Genomic DNA, 23495 nt, shown 5'->3' on the forward strand with positions numbered 1-23495 from the left:
CTCAGACTGTCTGCATTAAAGACACTAATTTTATGTACTTTCACACCCCATCTCTATCTCATGCTTTCTGTTTCATCCTGTCCACCTATTTCACCCATTTAGATTAAACGTTTTTGGGGCAATAGCTCATTTCATACATGCCTTGATGTTAAACAGACCAAACTGTATCGGTCCTAATCCTAATTACAATATTACAGCTAGGGAAAGATCAAAATAATAAAGGGGTAAAGTATAATGAACCTTAAAAGGTCATTGGTGCTTCATGTAGAAGGATAGAAGTTATTTAGAAGGTTCAAACCAGAATTACCCATCAGGTTGGTGGGATTTGCTTTAGCCCCAAAAAAGAAGTCAAAGCAAAGTCTGCAATCGGATTTTAACGATGACAATACCAGGTCTGTGGAATTCCAACACTTCATCCAGGCAAAACTTAATACCAAAGGTTTCATAGGCTGGATCAACTAAAACATTGATACTAAAACAAGATAGAAATTACTGGATTTAGTATGTATGAAATCAATAGTTTGCAAATAATAAGAAATTAAAGCAGAGAGTTCTCTTGTGTGACTATTTGTTTATTTCTTTGTGTTTTTTGAAACCTAATTCCTGAGGCTGGATACATCAGATTATCAGTGAATATTTAAATGTAATGGGCATGACAACAATAAACACCAGCTGCAGTTCAGAGAATGATCTAAGATGAACTTAAAACCTTTGCTTGTAGGATTGAGAAAAAAGGTTGAAATCTGTTGGAACTTTGCCTTTATGGCTTGGAAGAAGGAAATGGACTTCCAGAGCGCTATATCATAAAGGACCTTATTCCTATTGCTCTCAAACCCAGCGAATATGAAGAAAGTGAAGAGACTTTCACTTATATGCAGAGTTAAATGCAATACACAACGAAGGCTCAGGTCAGAATGATACCTATCAACTTCTGTAGTTCCACTGGGCAGTGGCCCGTCAGTCAATCTTTGCACAGTGTAGTATCACACAGCGTTCTTATACAGTAGTCCTTTACAACAGAATAAAGGTATCTTGCCTTGTGAGTATGAAAATGACCATATCCCAGCCTGTGACAATTTTCTTCAATGTTGCCTAGTCAGCAATCAGAAAATGCTGTTTGTTAGACAAGGTGCTTTTTTTGATGCTGCCTCTTTACATCAGTATTAATTGACCTTGATTCCCAAAGTGAGTCTCTAATTGCTGTGTGACTGCATATCTGCTGTCAATAATTCTGAATGATTGACTTCAATTTCTCACTGCTTGAAGTTGTGCTTTCTTTTTCCCTCAAATGTCCTTTTGTTCTTGATGTCATCATGTTCCTCCAACTGTGTGGTCTCTCCTTTATTTCACTCCAGCAGCTGCTTTGGCATTCTGCTTCTTCTGTTTCAGATACATGAGTGGCTCTGCACATTTGTGTTGTGAATATCATGGCTTGAAACCCTGAAAGACTTTTATGTCCCAAAACATTCTCTTTGCAGATTTTATCCTGCCATCTGATGTGCAATATGGCCCACAGATGGTACAGATGAAACCACCCTGCAAGCTGTAAATGTTGATAGTCAAAATAAGAAGTTAGAAGAAAACATATAATTAATGTCTCTTCCTTTTCAAAAAAGCAAAACAAAAATAAGTCCAAATAGGAAAAGAGTTACTGCATTAAAGCTACCAGAATAATTCTCACTCATTCAGTACATATCTCTAACTAAATTCAAACACAAATTTTGAGGGAATCTAGACTGCAATTACTAGGATCAATTTAGATATAATTAGGTAACCTGAGTTAGAGTTATCACAAGCTATAGCACAGTATTATACAGGCACCTTGATATGCTTTCAAATCTCTCACAAACCTTTAATAACAATAATAGTTACTATCTAAATGTGTCCAGTGCCACATGGCAACGCTATCTCAAAAGCACTGACACTGACATTACTTAATTCCATTATATTCGTGTGTAATATCAATAGCAGAGTTGACATACACAGCATAAAAATGTACCACTTAGAACTAGCAAAGTGACCAAAGTGTGATCCTGAAGCCTGACCTGCTTTGGTAAACTCTCTTAAACTCTGATTCAACTACATTTTTAACTACCTGTTGTTAAGGGTCATATTATTAGCAACTTTATAAATGCAGAGATACCAAGATGTTTAGGCTAATGGAGGTAGCATGTCTTCAGGTAATCCATGGCAGAAGCCCAGTTCTAAGCAATTCAAGCATATGAATAGTTGTCTCAAAGACAACTGATACTGCTATTCACATAAAATTTGCATGAAATCAGAATCAAAGTAGTCAGTGAACAACCCAGTTGCAAAGCTTTATTTGGGAGGTGCCTTGGTTTTGAACATTAAATGAATCTAGCCTTTTTCTGCCTTGGCTACAGCCATGAGTTCCAGAACTTCCTTTCATTTATTCTCCTGCCACAGTTGTTCTCATTTCTGGACCAAGCAGCATTTTTGCAGTGCCACACTGTTGCTGTGCCACCTCTACTTTCTCCAATGGGTATGGACAGTTTTTTTCCCTTCCACTTTTTGATGGGAAGTATGCTGGAACTTAATGTTTTAACCAGCAAGTACAAAAGAAAAGGATGTGAGAAAAGTACTGGACTTCTCTTTCTCTATGTCACACTGCAGCAGGTTCCTGTCAAAGAAAATGAACAAACACTACCACTTTTTTGTCACTGTACATTTTTTTCTCAGGTGTTGAAGCAGAAAGATAAAACACTTTTATCATAGCATGGGATTGAGCCTATGGTCCCAAGAGATGAAAAAGACTTTTTGAAAGGCTCTCAAGAAATAAGTCCTGCAAAAAGCAAAAAGGGACATGGTTCGTACACTTAAACAATCCAAGGCAGAAGGAAGGAAATGCAAAATAATTTTTCCCCAGTTCAATGAATATTTACCCTCAGAGCACCTGGCTGTATTTCTAGTCTCTTTTCCATGCTCCTGCTATGTCTGACCTTCATCTTTGTACACACGAAGAATCCAAACCTGCTTCTTTCCCACCCACTTGGACACGGTTTACAGATCTAATTAAATGTTCCAGATCCTTCTGTTTCCAATCTCTCCAACACAATCAGACCCCCTCATCTTTACCCACCTCAATTTAATGTCAGACACAGTATCAGTTCCATTTAATATCAGACACAAATATAGGCAGAGTGTCCTTCTCCTCTTCGCCTCCAGCAACCTCCTAGCATGCTAAATCCCTTCAGCTTCTACTTCAGCACCCCTGGACCAGCTCCATTGCTAACCAAACCCAAACACAACCTCCCGCCGAAATTTCAGCTCTGCCCACAGCTCTGACCAGCGTGCAGTGCAGGGCCGTCTCTCACAGGGCAGATGGCACTCCCAGTGCCATCTTCCTCCCTACCGGCCACCGAGCCACGCTGAATATCCGATAGGGTTTTGACATTCCTAGCTTGGCTCCTCTCAGTGCCCCTTTCCTCACAGACAGGAAGCAACCCAGTTCGCTCCGCTCACCGAGTCTCTGCCCCTACGTCCCGAGCCTCACCTGCCTCCTCCCCTCATGTCCACACTAGCTCCCGTTCCACCCCCTCGGTCCCTGACACGCCGCTGGCATCCCCTTCCCAGCCCCGCCGCCCTGGGGCACGGCCGGGGACGCTGCCGCCGGACACCTCCGCACCTGAGCGCGGTACTCCCGCGGGCACGGCTCGCTCCCCGCGCCTGGCGCCCCCCGACCCCTCTCCTCTCGCTGACAGAGCAGGAGGGGCGGCACCTGCGGGTCCGCCCCATTCTCCTCCCCTCGCCTCCCCTCCCCTCCTCTCGCCGAGAGAGAGAGCGAGAGAGAGAGACCGAGACCCGGAGGGAGGGAGGGAGGAGGAGGGAGAGAGAGAGAGAGAGAGAGAGAGAGAGAGAGGGGAGAGAGAGAGAGAGAGAGAGAGAGAGAGAGAGACGGTAGCACCGAGGGCTCCGGGAGGGACTGCCTGAGCGCAGTGCTCTGAGGCGTGAGTGGAGGGAGAGGGAAATTAAAAAGCCAAAACCAAACCCCCAAAATTTCAAATATTTAAATTTAAATAAAAAAGTGAGGGAGGTGTAGAAGGAGAGTGCTTCAACTTTTTCTCTCTCTGCCCAGCAAGGTAAGGGAGCGGCACGGGGCTTTGCTTCGCTTTCTCGCCGGTTTCTGGGAGGGCACAAAGGTAGCGGGATGGGGCGGCGGCGGCATCTCCGCTGGCGGAGTCGCGCTCGGCGCTGTCACCCCGCGGAGCGCAGCCTCGGGGGCGGCGGCGGCGGGCTGCGGGCTGCCAGCGGCGCGGCAGCAGCACCCGTGTCACCCGCGGGCTACGGGCGCCCGCCCCAGGGTGGGCTCCAGCCCTTTGTTACCGGCGTCTTGCATCGGGGCGGGGGGCTATAACCCGAGCGGATGGGGCCGGGCGGGGGTGGGAGCAGCTCGGCCGGGGGGCTGCGGGAGCACAGCAGCCGCTGTGGCCGAGCCTCGGGACGAGGCGGGCGCGGGGGGTGCAGGTGGCTCGGCCGGGGAGCGGGCAGTGCGCCCCCGCCCCGCGCTGCCAGGCGGGCGGCCGCCGGCAGAGGGGGCTCGGCCGCCTCGCCCTCCGCGGCCGCGGGAGGTGCGCCCGGGGCGGGGAGCGCCGGCCGTGGGTGGCCCGCGGGACGGGCGGGTTTGGGGGCGCTTCTGGACATGTGCAGGCCGGGTTTGAGGAGGGAGGGGAGGATAGGGCGCTGCCCCCCTCGCGGGGTGAGGGGCTGTCGCTGTGGCAGGGGCACGGCTGTGTTCCCGGGAGACGCGGCGGCCCCGACGCGCGGTGGCGGCCCGTGCCACCGGCGGCCCGTCCGTGATGCTTCCACCGCGGGGACAGCTGACCGACAGGGCTCCTTTGCTGTTGGGAAGTACGGGTAGAACGGGGGAAAAGCGGCTGGGATGAAGGCGGCGGCGGCTCCCCGCGGCGTCTGACAGATGCATACAGGGGCCTTTAGGTACCGCCGGGTCCGGCCCTTCTCTCCCGGCGCTCCCCGAAACCTCCGAAAGATGAAAACTTTGTGTACACCATAGGATTTCGGCCAGCTCAGCGGGTGGGCCAAGCGCTGCTGTTTGTTTAGGCCCCAAGCCTGCAAATATTTATCCGTATTCTGAAATTTAGGAATTATCAATGGTTAGATGTGTTCGAAGTGCGGGAGACTCTTTCAGTTACCCCGTGGAAAAATATTTCCCATGTCTGCTGCTTGTCAGCATGTTTGCTTTGAATCCTCTCAAGATAGGACCTTTTTTTACATTATTCCATTTGCCTTTCTTTGAATTGGTGCCTCTTCATTCTTTTCCACTGAATGATACTTTCAGTATTATTGAAATAATACTTCATATTCTTCATACTTCATTGATACCTTGTTACAGAGAGCTTTCTAAAAGATGGAAATAAAAAAAGCTGAGAAGAAAGTGTTGTGTCTCATTGCCTGACTAGAAATTACTTTATTTAATTTAATATATTTTATTTTATTTTACATATTTTTACAATTGTTACTCTTGTTTGAGAGGTGAAGCAAATAGGTGCATAGTTCAGTTCCAGGTACAGTTATATATGTTGCTTCTGAGACAGGTAAAGCTTTCAGCACTTTTAAATAACGTAAGGCACACCTAAGTTTGATTTTTATGAAGGGATATGCCCTCTAAAGAGAAACAAGGATGGGTTTTATGTTGATTGAAAAACTTATTACATATGTGCTAGTGTATTAAAAAAATCTTTACAGATTTTAAACATGATCCTGTTGAATTTGCTTGTGAGTACAACAAAAGCACTTATGAAGCTGGAGGATTAGCTTGTTAAATACCTCTTTGCAAAGGAATAGGGATTGTGTGAGTTTTCTCAGAGCTGTTGAGAAATATTTAGTTATTTGTCATTTTTAACATTGGTGGATTTTGTGCATATGCTTATTTTTCTCATGTATTCTCAAGTATTCCCAGCAAAATGCTCCAGAAAGTCAATGAATAATGCTCAATATGTGCCTACCTGTTTAAATGATTGGGTTCTGAGCCCTGAAGTTTTAATTCAACATCTGTAAATACAGATAAAAAGTACAGTGTTTCTTTCTGCTTACTGTTAGTAGTGCTTGTGCAAAACAATTTTTTTCTAAGGTGTTCAACAGGAAAAAAAATTAGCTGTAAAAAACAATCTGTACATACCAGGAATTTTTATTGGTTGGGTTTGGCTGTAGATAATGTAGCAATCATAAATAGTGAGGATTTTTTGGTAAGGCAGTTTTTAAGTCCAGGATGTATTACTAAAGGAAATACCTAGTAATAGGCGAGCTGATCACTGAGCTTTTACTGGGATAATTAAATTACGTGAAGTTTCTTAAGATGGCATGAGGACATCACAGATGAAAGGAGGGGTGATCTGACTGTGTGAAAAGTTTGTCTAGAATTCAAAAAAAGCACATTTGGTTCAAGGTCTTCCGAAACACATAGCTACTGGCATTGGTATTTGGCAGTTCAACGAGTCATGTCCCAAGTATTTTGCATATACAATGTAAAGAAAATCTGGAGTCCAATTTAGGAGACTCTAATTAGTTACTATGGGATATAGAGAATTAAGCTAATTTTTTAAGGAAAAATGTCTGTACCTTGGAGCCAGTCACACTATGAATGCTGGGCTGTTTATTCAGTGTAAAATTAGACTCAGTATAATGTCAAAAATATACTCCAGGAAACCTTTTAGTGAAAGCTAAAAAAAAAAAAAAAGATTGAATGCTTTTCTCTCTGATTTTCAGTGCTTCTAGGAAATTTGGAGTGGGCATAGGACTGTAAGGATTTTACTTTCAGTGGTGTAACCAGCTTTGTAGTACCTTTTATATTAAGCATGTGGTTTTTAAAGTGCTCTTTTTGCTTTGTACGGTTCTGTACCATATGTTTTGTATTTAATTCTTTGAATGACCACTGAAACGCAGCCAACTTTGGGTAAATGTGGCAACTGTTAACTAGCGCTTAGCAACAGTGCACAATAATCAAGACGGGAAGTGAGGAAGAATACCATGTCTAATTGAAACTATGGGGGGCATTTAGCTAGGTAGGACATAATTAACAAAACATGGAGCTTGGACATGATATTAAGGCATCACGTCTTGACTCTTGCCAAAAAAGGATTGTGAAATCAATAATGTAAAAAAACATTTCGATACTTTACACCTTGGAAGAACAGCCTCTTTGAGATGTATGTTCTTTTCCCTGTTCTTGCATAATCATTTCTTCTTGCATGTAATGCAAAAGATGCATTTTCTTTTGTTTCTACAACATAATTGTGAGCAAGAGAACTGTTGGAAAAACCAACAAATGAAGAAGTAATAAGCCTTGACATTCTGACAATCATGTCTTTTACAGAATTAGTCCTGTGAACTGGAGTTCATTAGATATAGTAAGCAATTAAGAGATCTCTAAAATCCTGAAACAGATTACAGCAGCAGTCATAAAACAACACTAAACTTTTACAATTAATGTGGGGTTTTTTTTCAGAATTGTTAACTTTCCTCAAATCCTGTCTTGTCATTACTTTCCTTAACATGATAAGAAAAGTATTTCTTGTAAGAATATATGTTCAAAATGCTTTTGCTGAATGTAGTCTTGGGTTTTATTTTTTAAAAAATCCAGACCTGATCATTTCGTTTCATGTTGTATTTTGTGTGGAGATACATTCATAGACCAATTTTATTTCTTGTATAACCCAAAAACATCTTGTTTCTAAGAACTCTGAAGATATCCTCACATAATAAGGAGAGACCTAGTGAATAAAGCTTCAGTGAGTCATTGCAAAAGCTTATCTGCAACTCTGAGCAAGCTAGTGAAGATGATCCGAAATCAAGGAGCCATTCTTTGAAGGTGCATATATTGGTGAACTATCCAGTAGCATTAGGCTCTTAATAATTAAATAGAATCATTAATGTTTTTATAATCTGGAAGTAAAAAACACAGGATATCTGTTGTAGGAATGTAGATGACAGAAATTTGGAGCAGTGTTTATTCACAATGAGGACAGCCAAATTTTGGACACTGTTGTTCTTGGCTTGGAAGTATCAAACAGAAGTATGGAGCTCTTACAGAAATTATAGGCTGGATTGATGGGCCAAGGCCAATTGTATGAGGTTTAACGAGGTAAAGTGCCAAGTCCTGCTCTTGGGTCATGATAACCCCGTGCAACAGCACAGCCTTGAGAAGAGTGGCTGGAAATGTACCCGGTGGAAAAGGACTCAGGGGTAATGGCTGACAGCCAGCTGAACATGAGCCAGAGTGTGCCCAGGTGGCCAAGAAGGCCAGTGGTATCCTGGCTTGTGTCCTACTGTGGCCAGCAGGACCAGGGCAGTGATTGTTTCTCTGTATTCATCACTGGATGAGGCTGCACCTTTAATCCTGTGTTCTGTTTTGGGCCACTCAATTCAGGAAGGGTGTTGAGGTGCTGGAGCATGTCCAGAGAAGGGCACCAGAGCTGATGATGGTTCTGAAAGTCCTATGAGGAGCAGCTGAGGGAGGCAGGATTGCTTAGCCTGGAGAAAAAGAGGCTCAGAGGGGACCACCTTGCTAGATGGGTTTTGATCTCATCTGCCAGGTAACAAGGGATAGGACAAGAGGAAATGGCTTCAACTTCCACCAGGGGAGGTTTAGATTGGATACTGGGAAAAATTTCTGCATGGAATGGTTTGTCCAGCATTGCAACATCTTTCCCAGGGAAGCTGCTGAATCACCAGCCTTAGAGATGTTTATAAGAAGTGTAGTCATGACATTTAGAGATATGGTTTAGTGGTGAACTTGGCAGCACTGGGTTGATACTTGGACTCAGTAATCATATAGGTCTTTTTTGACCTAAATCTTTCTATGTTTCTGTGATTCTAAAATGTAATTAGTTTTGGTTTGGGTGACTGCTGAATCCTGGTGAGCTGGTTTCTGTTGTCTTATTCTGTTACACAATAATATCACAATTTCCGTGAAATCCTTTTGGGACATGAGAGACCATAGAGAATTGTGTAAATTACTACTTTCATTGAAGTGTATTTAATGTTATTCTCATTGAGTTAGCATTTTAAGTTCCATGGCACCTCAGATGTTTAGTAAAAAACCTCCATGGACTTGACCTGAAATCTTGCATCATGTACTGTCAAGTGTTTTGATTAATTTGGATTTAATTTTTTAAAAAATATTTATATGAAATATAAAAGATAGGAAGAACTATATGTTGTGACATAAAATCACCAGAAGAGTAAGAAGGTAGGGAGCAGCCTGAGTCAGTATGACAAGATATGATTGATTAATATTGGTCATGTAAGGTTTTAGAGAGGTTATTTTGAGGTAGTTTTTCAAACTGCTGGAGCTGTGCACAGAAAACAGTGTGGGCAGACCTAAGATACTGTTACTTAAGAGATTACCAGACATCTGTTGTACTGGTTCCATGAACAAGCCTGGAGAGACTAGTTTTGTGAAATGCTGTGCAGAGATCCTCTTGTTCTCTCTCTCCTATCTCCATCGCTGCTTGTAATTAGCTCTTTTCAAGACCCTTGGTGTGATTTGATCAGAGCACTTTGAGGGAAGTGATGAAGGTAATTACTGAATGTAACAGTGGTCTGAAACAAACTCTATTCATGGTCTTCCTTTTTAAAATGAAGATTCATCTGTGTGTCTCACCAAAAGTGATAATATTTCCCTAGAACTTACAGTGTGAAGCTTCTTTAAATGGTTATTTCAAGCTGCTGAACATTTTCCTGGTACTCCTGTCCTTTTGCACCAAATTCTGCTGCACCTCCCTCTGCAGCACTGATTTCTCTATTGAATGGAGTGCACAGCACCAAAATTTCAGGGAAATCAGTAGCCTTTTTTGAAAGGCTCTGTTTATGCTGCTGTTTTTCTCTAGAGCCATAATAAATTTAAATTTGGCTTCATAAAGAAGAATTAATGTGCATATGAAACATTTTGCCTCTAGAATTCTGCATATTTGAGAGCTATGATTCGTTCCTCCCCTTTCTTTTATAATGCTACCTCCAACTTCAAAACTTGCTTTCTTGTAGACTCCCAGGTCTGTAGGCATAAGGAAACCTAAGCACAATTTTTCTGAGAGTGTGATAGTTAAATTATGCTTTTAATTTGGTAGAATTCCCTTATGCCACCTCCCCTCCCCCCTCCCCTGCATTATTTCCAGCTGTCCTTTAAGATAGAGGTGGTCATATGCAATTGTAATGCCAGTGCTCAGGGAGACTTGCGTATACTCTGAGTTGTATGGTCCCTTGTGGTGTTATCACTCAGGAGTAATTGAGTAATTAGAGGAGTGTTTGGAAATTGCTGTGAGCCTGATCCTCCACAGTCTTCCTAGTAAAGAGGAAATGATCACTTATTAAAAAAAGTGAAGTGTGGCACAGTGAGATCCAAGCTCTGGGCTTAGTGAGATCCAAGCTCTTTCTCCATCACACCCACTTCAAAGAGATAGTGTAGTGGTAAGGAGCAGCAAATGCAGATAGCTGAGCTCAGCTGCCTCTGATGCTCTAAGGACTCTGGGCAGCTACCTCTTCTCACTGGAATCACTGGTGAAACAGAGGTGTTCACACCAACATTTTATAAATATTACTGTTGCCTGCCCACGCTCAGAATGAAGAGCCTATGTGACAAAACTGTGCCTTGATGGCTTGATTTGTGATTTGCAGAGCCAAGTGCTGTGTTCCGTGTCCTGAGCCCCGGGTCCTTTTCCTGCTGGTACAGTACTTCACTGCTATTAGTTCTCTTATTTATCTCCTTGGTGATAATGTGTTTCACAGTGTACGACTGCATCTCAGTTTTGCCATTCAGCAGAGCAAGCCATCTACTTTTACTGCTTTTGTTCCTGCCTCGCTGACCATCTCCCTGTGGCTTCTCAGGAAGTCTCCCAAACTCTGCATTGCTTTGCAGCATTAGATGGCTTTATTCTCCTGCTCTTTTACACTTTCAGTGTACTTGGAAAACAGCTGTTCAATAAAGAAAGCTTAATCTTTTAATTTCTTTAAACCACTTATGCAGAATCAAATTCTCAGTGCAATTAGGTGATTCCTTTGGGAAGACTGCGAAATAGGTCTTGATTTTTACAACTACAATGCACTGAATCAAGAAGTGGGAAACAGCTTCCTGCCAGTCATGTTGTATGTGACATTTAAGAACATGGTGGTTTCCCATTCTTGTAAAAATTGCTTTCAAAAATTAATATGTATAGATAAGTTTTTAAGATACTGTTGTTACTCTTTTGAACCTTAACCTCTTAGAGGGAAATTTCTGGTTGTGAGAACAATTAGAAATTAGGTGGATTAGCCAAGTGATCAGTACCACCCCACAGAGGAGCAGTTATGAAGAAAACGTAGAGGAGAAGGGAAAGGCAAAGCCATCCAAGAATACTTTAATGCCTACAGGCATGCCAGAGGCACACTGAATGGGATATTTAAAGCAGAAGTCCAGAGTGAAAAATATGCATATCCTCAGAGTCCCTTTTGCAGCAGTTTTTGTAAATTTTGACAGTTAGTGCCTGCCATATTTTTTTTCAGTAGAGTAGCCATCAGTCAATTTCCAAGCCTTTTGAGCAGGATGAAGACAACTTGTCTGCCAGACTGTGGACTTGGAGGCAGAAGGTGAAATAACAATCATGATTATAGCAGATGTGGAAGGTGAACTGGATTTCAAGGGCACAAAGATTAAAACATTAGCAGTCACAAACTTTTATGTCAAGAGCTATGAAATGACAGGGCATCTAAACATGAAGATTGTTTTGTTTTGCTGCATTAACTTAGTAATACTCTTCTTTCTTACTACACATCTGAAAATGTTTTGGGTGCTGCATGGAAATTACATAGGAGTTGCCTTCTCCAGAGTACTCAAAGCTAGAGAGGATATTGTGTATGTCTGTGCATGTACATATATATAAATATATTAAAGAGAAGAAGATAGGAATTAGAAATGCTGAGGTCTGATATCATACTGGTCCAATACATTAGTGGGTCTTTAAAGAAGATTCTTTTTTTAAATGATTGACTGGCTGAGATTATTTATACTGGGTTTTTGTGTTGTTGACAGTTTTCCTTTAGAGACCAGAAGTTCTTAGTGGGTAGTAGATGTGCCACTAGTAATGTTATTCAAAACAGTATGCCTTGGAAGCTTTTAAACAAAGGCCACCACCACAAAAAAACAACAACCCAATTTAATTTTAAACAGCAGATGTGACCTTGTGGCAGAAAAGCCTGAGAAGGAAGGGGAAAAAAAAGGATTATTCTGGCTGTTCTCAGCTATCATAATGAACAGTGTTGCTTGTTGACTGTCCAGCTTGGCTATTTTATTGAGAGAAGTCTTGTGTCTGGTGTCTGTGCAGACAGATGCATTATTTTCATCTGCAGCACAGCTGACTGGCTTTCTGTCAAGCTTGGCTTTGGGGTGATTCCAGTTGTCACATGGATTTGGTGTAGAAGGAGGGAGGCCATGCTTGCACTAGGAGTTAAGCACTCCCCTACACAGTGCAGTGTAGGTTTTCAGCTCCATTTGCTGTCACTGTAGTAAATCCATTTCTGATTATGTGCTAAAGCCAGACAGATTAACTGCCAAGTTGAACTTGTGAAGTTGCATGTGTGTTGCCAGAGTCCCTCCTGCTGGAAAAGGCAGATCTGTATAACCTGTAGACTTAGAACAGTTGAAAATTCATCCTAACATTGTTGCTTTGATGTCTGTTTGAAAGCAAAAAAACATGTTTGCTTTTGATTACCATGTTTAAAGGATGCTGTCCCAGCAGTGTAATAAATGAGAATTGGATCTGGGACTTAGTTTCAGTAAAAAACAGTGTTCTTCCAGATGCTTTTAAATTGAATCTTCCTGTGAAAATGGGCTCAACTTTGAATTCAATAAACATGCAGTTCAGGGGTTTAGGGCTGAAAAAGACAGAGGAATGCAACAGATGCTGGGTAGTTTTGGTGCTTCTTATGTCAGAGTATACTGATACTTTACTGATACTGTTCTCTATTCTGATTCACTGTATAAACAAGAACAGCATGAACCTCAGTGTATAACCTTGACACGAGTGGATCTTTATAGGTCACTAACAGTTTGTCTAAATTGCAAAAACTGCATGTTGGGAAACAGATGCAGCATTTGCATCAATAAAATATTTAATTTCCTTTAACAAAAGCTGGTTTGTGCCTTGGGCTTTTTATTTTTAAGAAACAGACCTTCAGTCCTTGATTCATTGTACTCCAGCTGAGAATCACTGAGAACCTCACAGTTAGATTTGACAGGATAATAAGTCAAAACTATCAATGCAGATCAGCCATGAACCAAAATACATCATAATATGTGTTGTTTTAATGGGATTTCCAATATGGCCCTGCCAAGAGTGTGAGTTTGGACTGGTTGACCTTCAGAGTTCTGTTGTTTGTTGTAAAATGGTGTCGTACAAAACCCATAAAACTTGGCAGTATTACCTATTGGTAAGGTACAGCTTCCTGAAACAATTCATCTGGCCCAAGGCCTTTGCAAAAGTACTCAAGGAACAGGCCACGGGCAGCCTGAACTGTTTTGGTAACCTGCTTTCCACTTTTCTTCTTTCTGGCCATTTTTCTGCTATTTGCCAGCTGTGCTTTCTGTATATCATCAGAATGTGTGCTGGTTGCACATCCAGTCACAGGCATTGACAGAGAGACTCCATGAGTTCTGCTACTGGCAGCTCTCTGCTAGTCTTGTCACCTTGGTGGATGGCAACAGAAATGGTCTGGTGATTGAGGCATCGCTGGGCATGTGTTAATAGGAGGGCTGCAAAGCTTGAGTGATTCCCTAAGAGGTTGTTTGGCCTGTCTGGGATGGAAGATTGAGCATCAAAGGGTAATAATGATACCTGATGGATTGACATTGTTGCATTGTCTAAAATCAAGTCTGTCTAGATTCACGTTCATAATTGAATGTTTTACTCTAAGGAAACTTGGAATAAGCCCAGTAGTATTAATTTTAAACCTTTTTCAGGGCCAAAATAAAGCATGCATAAAAAAGAGACAGTTGTTATTTCAGTCAATCACTTCTACTACTTATTTTGTTAATTAGTGAGATTTGGGTACTGCAGTTTTCAATGACATTCCCTCCAGCATCTTTCTGTTGAGTTGTATGTGAGTCCATATGTTTTATTTTTCTGGACATATTGATTCTTGTGTGATGATTCAGTTTGTGGGTGGCAGTTTCTCCTTGACATATTCTAGCTGAACACACTCCATATGTAGAGGAAAACCGGCCAAGTGTGGAAAGAAGGGGGTTGTGCTTTTTTTGTTGCAATTATGAAAAGAGGAACAGAGGCTGGATGATAAAATACCTTTTCCTGCTTCAACTGATTATCTGAATAAATTGTGGGAGATCGAGGTTTTGTAAAAAAACATAGCAAGGGGGGGAAAGAACCAGACATTTACAACTGCAGATTGAATTTTCTTTGAGAAATTCCACCTCAGGAAGAAGCTGACTGGCAAGTTAACAAGAGCCAGAAAGCAGAACTATTTTATGATTCATTGTCCCAAAGACAGAAGCAAGTGCATTTTGAGGCCATATGCCTGGAAGGAGGCTGGCCTCAGGATGAATTAATTGAAACAATTCTGTCCTCCCTGTTCTAAAGTGCAGTTCATGCTGAGAGAGACTGATAAATTTCTCATTAGGAAATGCTTGTTGAAAATGTGGTCTATTCTCTGTGTTGTCACACTGCCTTTCTGATCTGGAATAAATTACATAAACTGTGCTCCTTTCAGCCAGCATGCAGAGATAAGAGAATGCACGGGTGAATCTTGTGTCCATTCTGTCATTACGTGTGCCAGGAAAAATAGCCCCAAACGAAATATATAAGCAGAAAATTGTTTTAAGAGAAATGTCCCCTTTTAACACTTTGATGTCAACCTGGGGAGCAAATAGTTAAATGCAATGCCACCATATAGCCATATGAAGGATAATACTCAGTTTCTGATGTTCTTTGTTTTGGAAATTAGGCTTGCAATTATGTACTTGCAGTTTTTTACTGGCTTACCTATCCCTGTAGGTTATCCCTTTTGCAAATGCATCTGTGTTTCTATGGATAAACTTATTTTTACTTAACAGAGCTTTTAACTGATGATCATAGTTCTTTAGTGTTCTATTCTTCTGCCCATCCTTTAACAAAAAGTGGTGCTATTATGATTTTAATAAGACTGAGGAATGTTCTTATGTTTTGAACACGGCCTATTGCTATTATATTTCATGGCAAAAAGGGGACTTGTTTGGATCATTCTCAGATACAAACTTTATTTTGCTGTTGAATGGCTTAGTTCAAGTTAAAGAGTCAAGTTAAACTAATTATTATAACAAACTGTGTTAGAAGACCTAGACTTCTAAACCAGCAGTTTGAGAGATGGAGAATCCAAAGAAAATCTGTTGTCATTTTCTAAGGAAAGGATACTGGAATGCAGTTTCCTCAGACCTCATTTCATAGAATCATAAAATTATTGAAAGAGATTTGAGGTAAGCTTGTGTCCTTTTACATTTCAACCACAAAACAGGCAATGTGTCTGGAAATACCGCCTTGGCCAGGGAATAGGGAAATTTCTTTGGTCACTGAAGAAAAAGCGTGATGGTTTACTTAAGAGGGAAAAGGAAAATAATCTTGCTTTCCCCTCTTAGGTGCTTCTCTCTCTCTTACCATGACAGAGTGGTGTAAAGTACATATATTTAATGTAAGGGAAAACACCTCTTTTAAAACTATGTAAATTCCTATGCAAAGCTGTAATGTATGTTTTTCTCCCAGATGATGGTCTGTGTATTAGCAGGTAAAGAGTATGGAGCTTTTGCTACCATGGTATATTTCCCACCATTTACACTGATGCACAAAAGAAACAAAACCCTTGCAGTCCATAATTAATTTAATATCTGTAGAGAAATTGCTAACTTGCATTAGGGAAGGGTTAAAGTTTTATGTCTTATTTAGCCAAATTCTGAATGTGTTAGAAAAATAAGTGGATCCATTCCTGAATAACTCTGGGATGACTATCATTGCCTGCCTGATTGGAGAGACTAATTTTGGTAAAGAAATGGATTTAATCCACAGGTCTCTTGTTCAGCTGTGAAGAGGCAAAAAAAAACCAGCTGTAAAAATGTTGATGTTGGCCATGAATTTACATAAATAACAACTTGCTTGTTTTCAGGTGCATACTCAGGGTGATATTACAATGTGGAATTGGGTCTGTGGAAGATCCGGGTTATTTCCAAATTCTGCCACTGAGAGATGACACATGGCTTCTACATGCCTCAGATTCCCTCCCTCTAAACCAAGGGTGTTCTTGGCCTGGGAGTTTTTGAAGCACTACAGGATAATAGTGATTTGCTGTTAAGGTCTTTTATGGCTGAGCCTGGAGGGCGGCCCTTAGTTCAAGTCTCCTGCTCAGGTCCCTGGGCTGCTAAGCTTCATGCTCCTGTCAGAAAGCTTTAGACCTCAAAGAACAAATGGTGTTCTTGGAATACGTACAAGCAGCTATTTGGCTTTTGTGTTCAAACCTTCTGTTTAATTTCAATTAACTTAATTTTAATTAATTGAATTTAGACATCACAATCTCTGTTTTGCCTGTGAAAACTATTTGCCATGTGCAGAAAGCCGGGGCAGCGTCTCCACTGAGGTGACTTTATGGTGAAATGGATTCGAAAGTCCAAGGCCTTTGGTCAGTGAAGCAGCCCATGGCCCGTGTTTACCCACCCATAGTGGTGGCAACCAGTATCTGCACTGGTGTCAAAGGAGTACATGAAATACCCAGTGAAAATAGGCTGTGTCTTGCAGAAGGTCTTCAGCTGGCTAAAGCAAGCAGTAGTTGAGGAGGGAGTAAATAAAGCTCTTGCAGACCACATGCTGTCACAACCTTTCCCCTCCCCCCACCCCCCCTTTTTTTCTTTTTTTTTTTATTGGCCATATGTTTTAGTAGTCTAAGTATGTGTCAGCAGTAATCCAGGCTCTGCTTTTAAAGGATGATTACCCAGTTTGTTGCTGAAGTGAGACTTTTTCTTCCCCATTTAATTAATTTCTGTGAGGGTTGTAACCGTAAACCCTTTTCTTTTTTTTTTTTTTTTTTTAATTTATCACAGATTACTCTTTGTGTGGCTAAATTTAACTCCCATCTATTTTTGCTGGCTGCCGATCTGTTCCCAGTTTGTATGATGGAGGTGGCGAGGGGGAGTCAAACAAACCGGTTTGTTCCCTGGATGCTAATCTGAATTTCAGAGGCGCTGTCCTTCACCCCCGGGCTCTGCTCCCCTCCCCCTACTCCCTGATCTCTGCAAACAGCCTCTTCGGGTCTCTTTCTCTCCTCCATCCCACCCCCCACTCCAGCCCTTCTTTCCTCCACTGGCTCACCAGAATAGTAAATGTTGATTATCCTTTCCTACTCATCCCACACCCCAATTCTCACTTAGGGTGTTTGATGTACTAGGGAATTAATGCTCCTGAAATTCAAATTATTTAAAAGCCCGCTAGTCTGTGTGTTGTATTAAAGATATCCTTTCCTACTCATCCCACACCCCAATTCTCACTTAGGGTGTTTGATGTACTAGGGAATTAATGCTCCTGAAATTCAAATTATTTAAAAGCCCGCTAGTCTGTGTGTTGTATTAAAGATATCATGGTGCTTTTTTTGGGAATTAAATTTTATGGATTTTCATGGGTTAAAGCAGGTACAGGGTTTTCTGATGAATTAAAAAAAAAAAGGTGGTGACCTTTTGTGAAGATGTGATGAGGGTCATCTTTGTTTTATATAAAATAGTGATTAGGAGCTCCCCTCTTTAGGGAGTAATTTCTCAGGTCACCTTGGCAGAACAAGGAGGGGTTACTAACTAGCATTGGATCCCTGCTTGTAACCCGTCTTCATGGTAGTTCTTATAGCATGGATACAGTTAACCTCCTTCTTGCCTTAAAAAAAAAAAGAAACATGACTAGTGGGCATGCAGAAAGGCATTGTCCTTGCACAGAATAAACCCTCCTACCTGATATGTGGAAAATAAACAAACCCACAAACATACCGCCCTGGTAGATTGAAATGTATGTGTGTCGGGGAGGAGGGGAATAACACGTAGGAAAAGATTTATGCCTTCCTTTGGGCTGTTGCTTGGTAACAGAAAATGCCTCTTAAGCCTATTTTTGGAGAGGGGAGGGGTGAAACTTGATTCAGTGACCATCTGTCCCAAGCTGGTTGATTTCCTGTTGAGCTCTCCTTTGTTTCTGTCAAACAATTGATTCTTACCCTTTACAGATAAGAATACTGTTGGTGACATTGCCCTGAATCAGCAGGTTGCCTTGTGGCAACCACAAAACAGGCCTATTAATTTTAATAATTTTTTTAATGTTTAAGGGTTTTTGTTTTCTGGGAGGCTACTGACTGGTTTTACTGGGATTTATTTATCTGTGTTGTGGTTTTGGTTTTTAGGTTTTTAGCTCTCTGGGAATGCCTGCAGTACAGTAGGCAAGTGTAATAAATGTAACTGAAACATTCTTAGAGAAGATGTAATAAGCTGGTTTTTCACTCTGAAATTGTTGGGGGAAAGAAGCCATGGTTTGGGGCCCATTAAGCCTTTTGTCAGTGGGGGGGAGCAGAAGTTAATTGAAGTCACTATTGAAGAAATCCCCACTGCTTCTGTGAAAACAAAACCCAGATTCTTGTTGCAAATGGAATATTTGCTATTGTTCTTGCTTAATTGTCAGAAAATCATTCTCTGTTTGACTGCCTCCTGATGTTTGCTTAGTAGTAGTGTGCTGGATAGACTTGAACTTCAGTTATTTTTAAATCATCTGTTTTATTTATATTGCAGAAGCCCATATTTTTCCTTTAGTTTTATGCATGCAGGGTACAAGGCCCATGCATATGCCAATATGTGTGTGCCCTCTGTAGCTGTGATTATTTAAAAGCATTCCAATGCCACTTTCTTTCCTGTCCTGAATTTCAGCATTCAGAGAAGCATTTCATAGTTCCAGGTATCTGCTGAAAGGGAATTAAGGCATGTGTGACACAAAGAGACAGTTAATATATGCAAAAAAACTAGTGAAGTCACCCAATACAGTAGGAAAATGATAGTCACTGTTATTTCCTTCAGTCATTGAACCTCTTTCCTGGAGTATTTCCTTGATGTTGTGGTACAGAGGAGGGTGAGAAGGAAAGACTTTCAATACAAATGTCTTGGCATCTTACAGGTCTTTGCTTAGTTGAGTTTAGCCTACTTGTCACTCAGTAGATGAAATTTGGAGGTAATTCCCAAAGGTCACTTCACAGACTTGGAGGTGTTAGAAAAGTTAATTTCCCTTTCTCTTCTATTTTTCCCATGTGCTTTCCAGATTGCTTCCCACAGGCAGGAGCCCTGTTGCCTGCAGCTTTCAGCATGGTCCTGGATGCATGTGGACTCAGCTCTTTTGGAAGCCAATGGCAATATGCCTACTGGACAGTGATTTTGTGCATGTTGAGTCAAGGGATACTTGAGAGATTTCCATCCTTTCAAAAGAAAGCTGCATCTGTGATTTGGCTCAGTAAGGGAGGTTCAAATCAAACCATGGGAATGAGCCTGTGGCTTGTGGTCCATCAGCCCTTGACTCCTTGTTGGTTGCCCATTTCCTCACTCCAGTCTCAACCTTTTCCCTTATTTTGCTGCTGTTTGTTTGGAGCATGGTGGGATCTGGCAGAATAACTGATCCACTTGAAAAACAATGTAGTTTTCCAGGTTACTTTTCAGCTGGATGAATTCCTTGATCCAGTTTACCCACTAAGTGGCATGTCAAGCCTGACTGGTGCAGTGTAACACAATGGGGTAGAAGTGATAAGTACTGAGTAGATTAATTTTATTTTTTCACAAACCTCTAGAGCCAAATGTACTGTGAAGTGGTTTTAAACATGCATTCTCTTTTAGGCTGAGAGATCCTACTTTTGGATTTTACACTGGACTAGTGTAAAATTAATTGAACCTGCATATGTGCATGCTGCTTTGTGCCAAACTTTTTTTTTTTTTTTGGTTAGAAAGTGATAGGTACCACCAACATGCCTTTTGGGTATTTTCAGTCTGTCTTGAAATTATACTGAGATCAAAAAAATCATTTGTAGAACTAGTGCTAACTAGGTCGATGTTGACCTGAGATTTTAAACTTGGCAGTGAAGTAGCTGTTCTGAACTGTTTTAAGAACTGATTAAATTTTGTTTCTTCCTGCAGAGTTATTTTCATGAAGGGAAAAAAAAAAACCTGTAAATTTTATTTCAGGCTTAAAATAAATGAAAAATGGAGCCCTGGTCTAGATACTTGGAATTCATTTTTTTGTCTGACCTAGAGAAGATGATGAGTGGTTGTTCTTTTCCAGATTTTCTCGGAACCCTTTAAAGAGCATTACTAAGCTGTATGACTCAAATTGTAGGGAACTGACAAAAAGTCCAGTTCTCCCGGTATCTGGGGCAAGCAGCTGAGTCCATGACCTGTGCAGATGACACAGTTAGAATACAGTCCTGCACTTGTCTCTGTGCTTTCTCTGCCTGGGTTGTACTGTGCTTCTCCCCTTAGAACAGATGTGCCATGCCCTTTGTTCCCAGATAAGAGCATCTCCAGGTATGCCAGTCAGGAGGCACAGCACCTGTGGCTTACCCTACAGACAGGAAGGCAGTAATTCTAGAAAGGGAAGTTGGTAGAAGACTGGCATCTGCTTGCATTCACCTTCTCATGTTGCTTTTGCAAGGATGGAATTATTTATGAACATTTTCTCCCATCTGAATGCAGTCAACCAGTCTGAAGAGCCACTATTCAATGTCAGGGTGTTTGGCAGGGGTTTTCTTTTGGGAGGGGGAGCACAGAGGTAGGGTCATGATGAGCTGCTTCTCCATGCTGGGTGAGTTCATTGTATGTGCCTCAGGTATTATGTCATTGTCATGCCAATGTCCCTATTGCAGTTCTGACTCAGTGCCATTTACAGAATTGAAGGCAGTGCCTCCCTTAATAAGAGTTTGAGAAATCTTCCTCTCCTGTGATAAAAAGGCCTATTTGTGGTTTGCAGGACAGAGTTTGGGCACTGTAGCAATGACTTTATGCTATAAGGATAAGAATTATGCAACCCTTGCCTCCCCAGCGAAAATCCCCAGCTCCAAAACCACGTGTATCAAAGGTGCAAGTGCCAAGCTTCCCTTCCAGGAAGGTATGGCCATCAGCACCACTGACAGACTCTTCAGGGAGGAAGCAACAAAGAAAAGGCTTTTAGAGAGGCTTTTGTTTCCAGAAAATAGCTTTCTGAAACTACAAAATTGAAACTTAACTTTGGGAAGGACAAACTCCATGTTCTTCAATGAAGTTACTTCCTAGTCTACCACAGCCCTGTTCTGTGTTAGAAGTTACTGCTTAGGTGGACACTCACCTTTAAAAGAGCTCCAGGCCTTGGGCATACTGGGCTGTGCCCATCCTCTAATCTTTGCTTGATGTTCTGAGGCCTAAGCTAATGTCTCAAAACCTACCTTCTGCATATTTCTGAATAAAATGTGCTCTTTTATAACCTACTGGCTCAATGTTCTTATGAGTGTGTTTTCCTTTGTAGAGATGAGCCCATTTCCCACTCAGGACTAGGGAATAGCCACTCCCATATATATCTAAAAAACATGTGAGTGGATCAGAAAGTGTTCTTCCATTTGATTTGATTTAATCTAGATCTTCTTTTTGATTTAACTCATAAATTGCAGTTGCCTGGAGATGCACTGCTGTTTTGCTCTATGATCAATGCTTTGAAAATGTAACTTTGGTGTTTACTAATAATGTTTAACATGATCCAGTCATTTCATATAATGCAGTGTAAAACCAGAGAATCTGGACTATTGCATGTTAAACAAGTGTTGCCTCTGTCTGGTATTGCTTTGTATATGTGGGTCAAGGATTGCAGAAGACTGTAAATAAGTGGAGGATGTAACTCCTACGTGTGTCTATGTTATCCTGGAATGGCAGTTTCTGTGAATAGAAAAAAAATACCTTATCAGTTGAAAAAGAAGTGAACCAATGTAAAGCAAGGCAAGGCCAGTGTCTCTGAACTACTGTTACTCTCCAGCTTTTTGCTGTAAGGATTTTTGTCATCACATGATGGCCAAGTAGACCAATACTTCTACTTTTTTTTTTTTCCTTCGCTGAGCAAAGATATGTTCATTCCTTCCCCACCCTTATTCTCATGAGGTTGAATTTCTCGCTCATTTTTCCAATGGTTTTGCCAGGAGGTTTTTTCAGATTGTTTTCCTAAGTGACTAGATAGCAGCAAGGAATAAGGGGACAGAACTAAAATGAAACCAGCTAAAGCCAGCAGCTGGGAGATCTTTGTTCTGTTCGGTCTTGACCACAAGCTTCCCAACAGACATTGGTGGGGGTGGGGACATGGATCTCAATTCTTTATCTTCTTAATTTTCTTTTCCCCCTTCATGAGTAAAATGGAAATAAAGTGTTACTTAAATGAGCAGCTAAATTCTTCTTAGTGTTGGTGTTGAATTAACATACTCTGTAAAGCCTGTAATAAACTGTGGGCTTACAGAAATATCCTGGGAGGATGTGCTGACTTTTTTTTTGTTTTGTTTTTTTCTTGCAGTACATTTGTTTAAAGTGAATTATCTAAGTACCATGAAAGTGGGTCTTCATTTTACTCTTCTTTTTGGAATGCATTTTATTAGTGATATCCAGAGGGGTCAGCAGCATAAATAATGTTTGTTTCGAGTCATGTTGGGTGCAAAGGAGGGGGGTCCACAGTGAAGAGCTGTTTTGTTTGGTGTGGCTGATGAGGAGTGAGGCTGGAATTGCTCATAGCTGTCATTCAGGTTTTGTTTCAAAGTCCAAGGACCTACTGGGAAAAACAAAAAGCTAATGAAAGCTGACTGTATTTCAACCCAAACCCTGTGGAATCCAAAATGATGTCCTGACACTGCGTGTATTCTTATTCTCCTGCATTCCCATGGTTACTAAGGTAACAGGTTTTTAGAGGCTTTACATCTTCATTGTCAAGTATTTGCTACACTTATTGTTGCTGTTTGCAGATTAGGGCAATTTAAACAATGCCTTTTGAAATGGCGACCAAAAAAAAAATACAAAAAGAAATATAGTAGAAATAGATGTAATGAATCAATTACCTTCCCTTGTGTATATTTTCAGTGCTACATCTCAGAAGCTATGCACAAAATGTCCCACTGGTTTAGTGTAGGGATTTTAGGCAGAGGAAAATGCTTTCTTTTAAAGCATGCTAATTACAGAACTCCGAATACAGATGTGAGGAGTACCAAATGTGACTTGGTGCCTTTTTTGACTACAGAACTGTGAAGAAACTGAAGTTTGTGTTTGTGTCAGGGTATTGTCACTCTGCTTACAGTACATCTGAGACAGTGACCTGAATCTTGCAAGCTGTGTTATCTACTGCATCTGTGAAATCATACTTGAAAAATTAAACAGCTGGAGACTACTTTTTTTCTAACAAAGAAAAAGGCAGAACTCTTGTAGTTGAACACACATTATTGATGCTCCTCTGTCC

The 23495-nt window shown here is 41.2% G+C and overlaps 1 protein-coding gene across 2 annotated transcripts in view; it reads left to right on the forward strand.

Moving 5' to 3' along the window:
• Positions 1-3931: 3931 nt before the first annotated feature.
• GREB1L (GREB1 like retinoic acid receptor coactivator) overlaps positions 3932-23495 on the forward strand; it is a 131851-nt gene continuing 112287 nt past the window's right edge. For both annotated transcript variants that reach the window (XM_054514016.1, XM_054514015.1), the window contains exon 1: positions 3932-4100. The gene's annotated coding sequence lies outside the window, so the exon portion shown is untranslated. The remainder of the gene's footprint in view (positions 4101-23495) is intronic.

This window comes from Molothrus ater, chromosome 1, assembly GCF_012460135.2.
Source record: "Molothrus ater isolate BHLD 08-10-18 breed brown headed cowbird chromosome 1, BPBGC_Mater_1.1, whole genome shotgun sequence".
In the NCBI taxonomy this organism is placed as follows: domain Eukaryota; kingdom Metazoa; phylum Chordata; class Aves; order Passeriformes; family Icteridae; genus Molothrus; species Molothrus ater.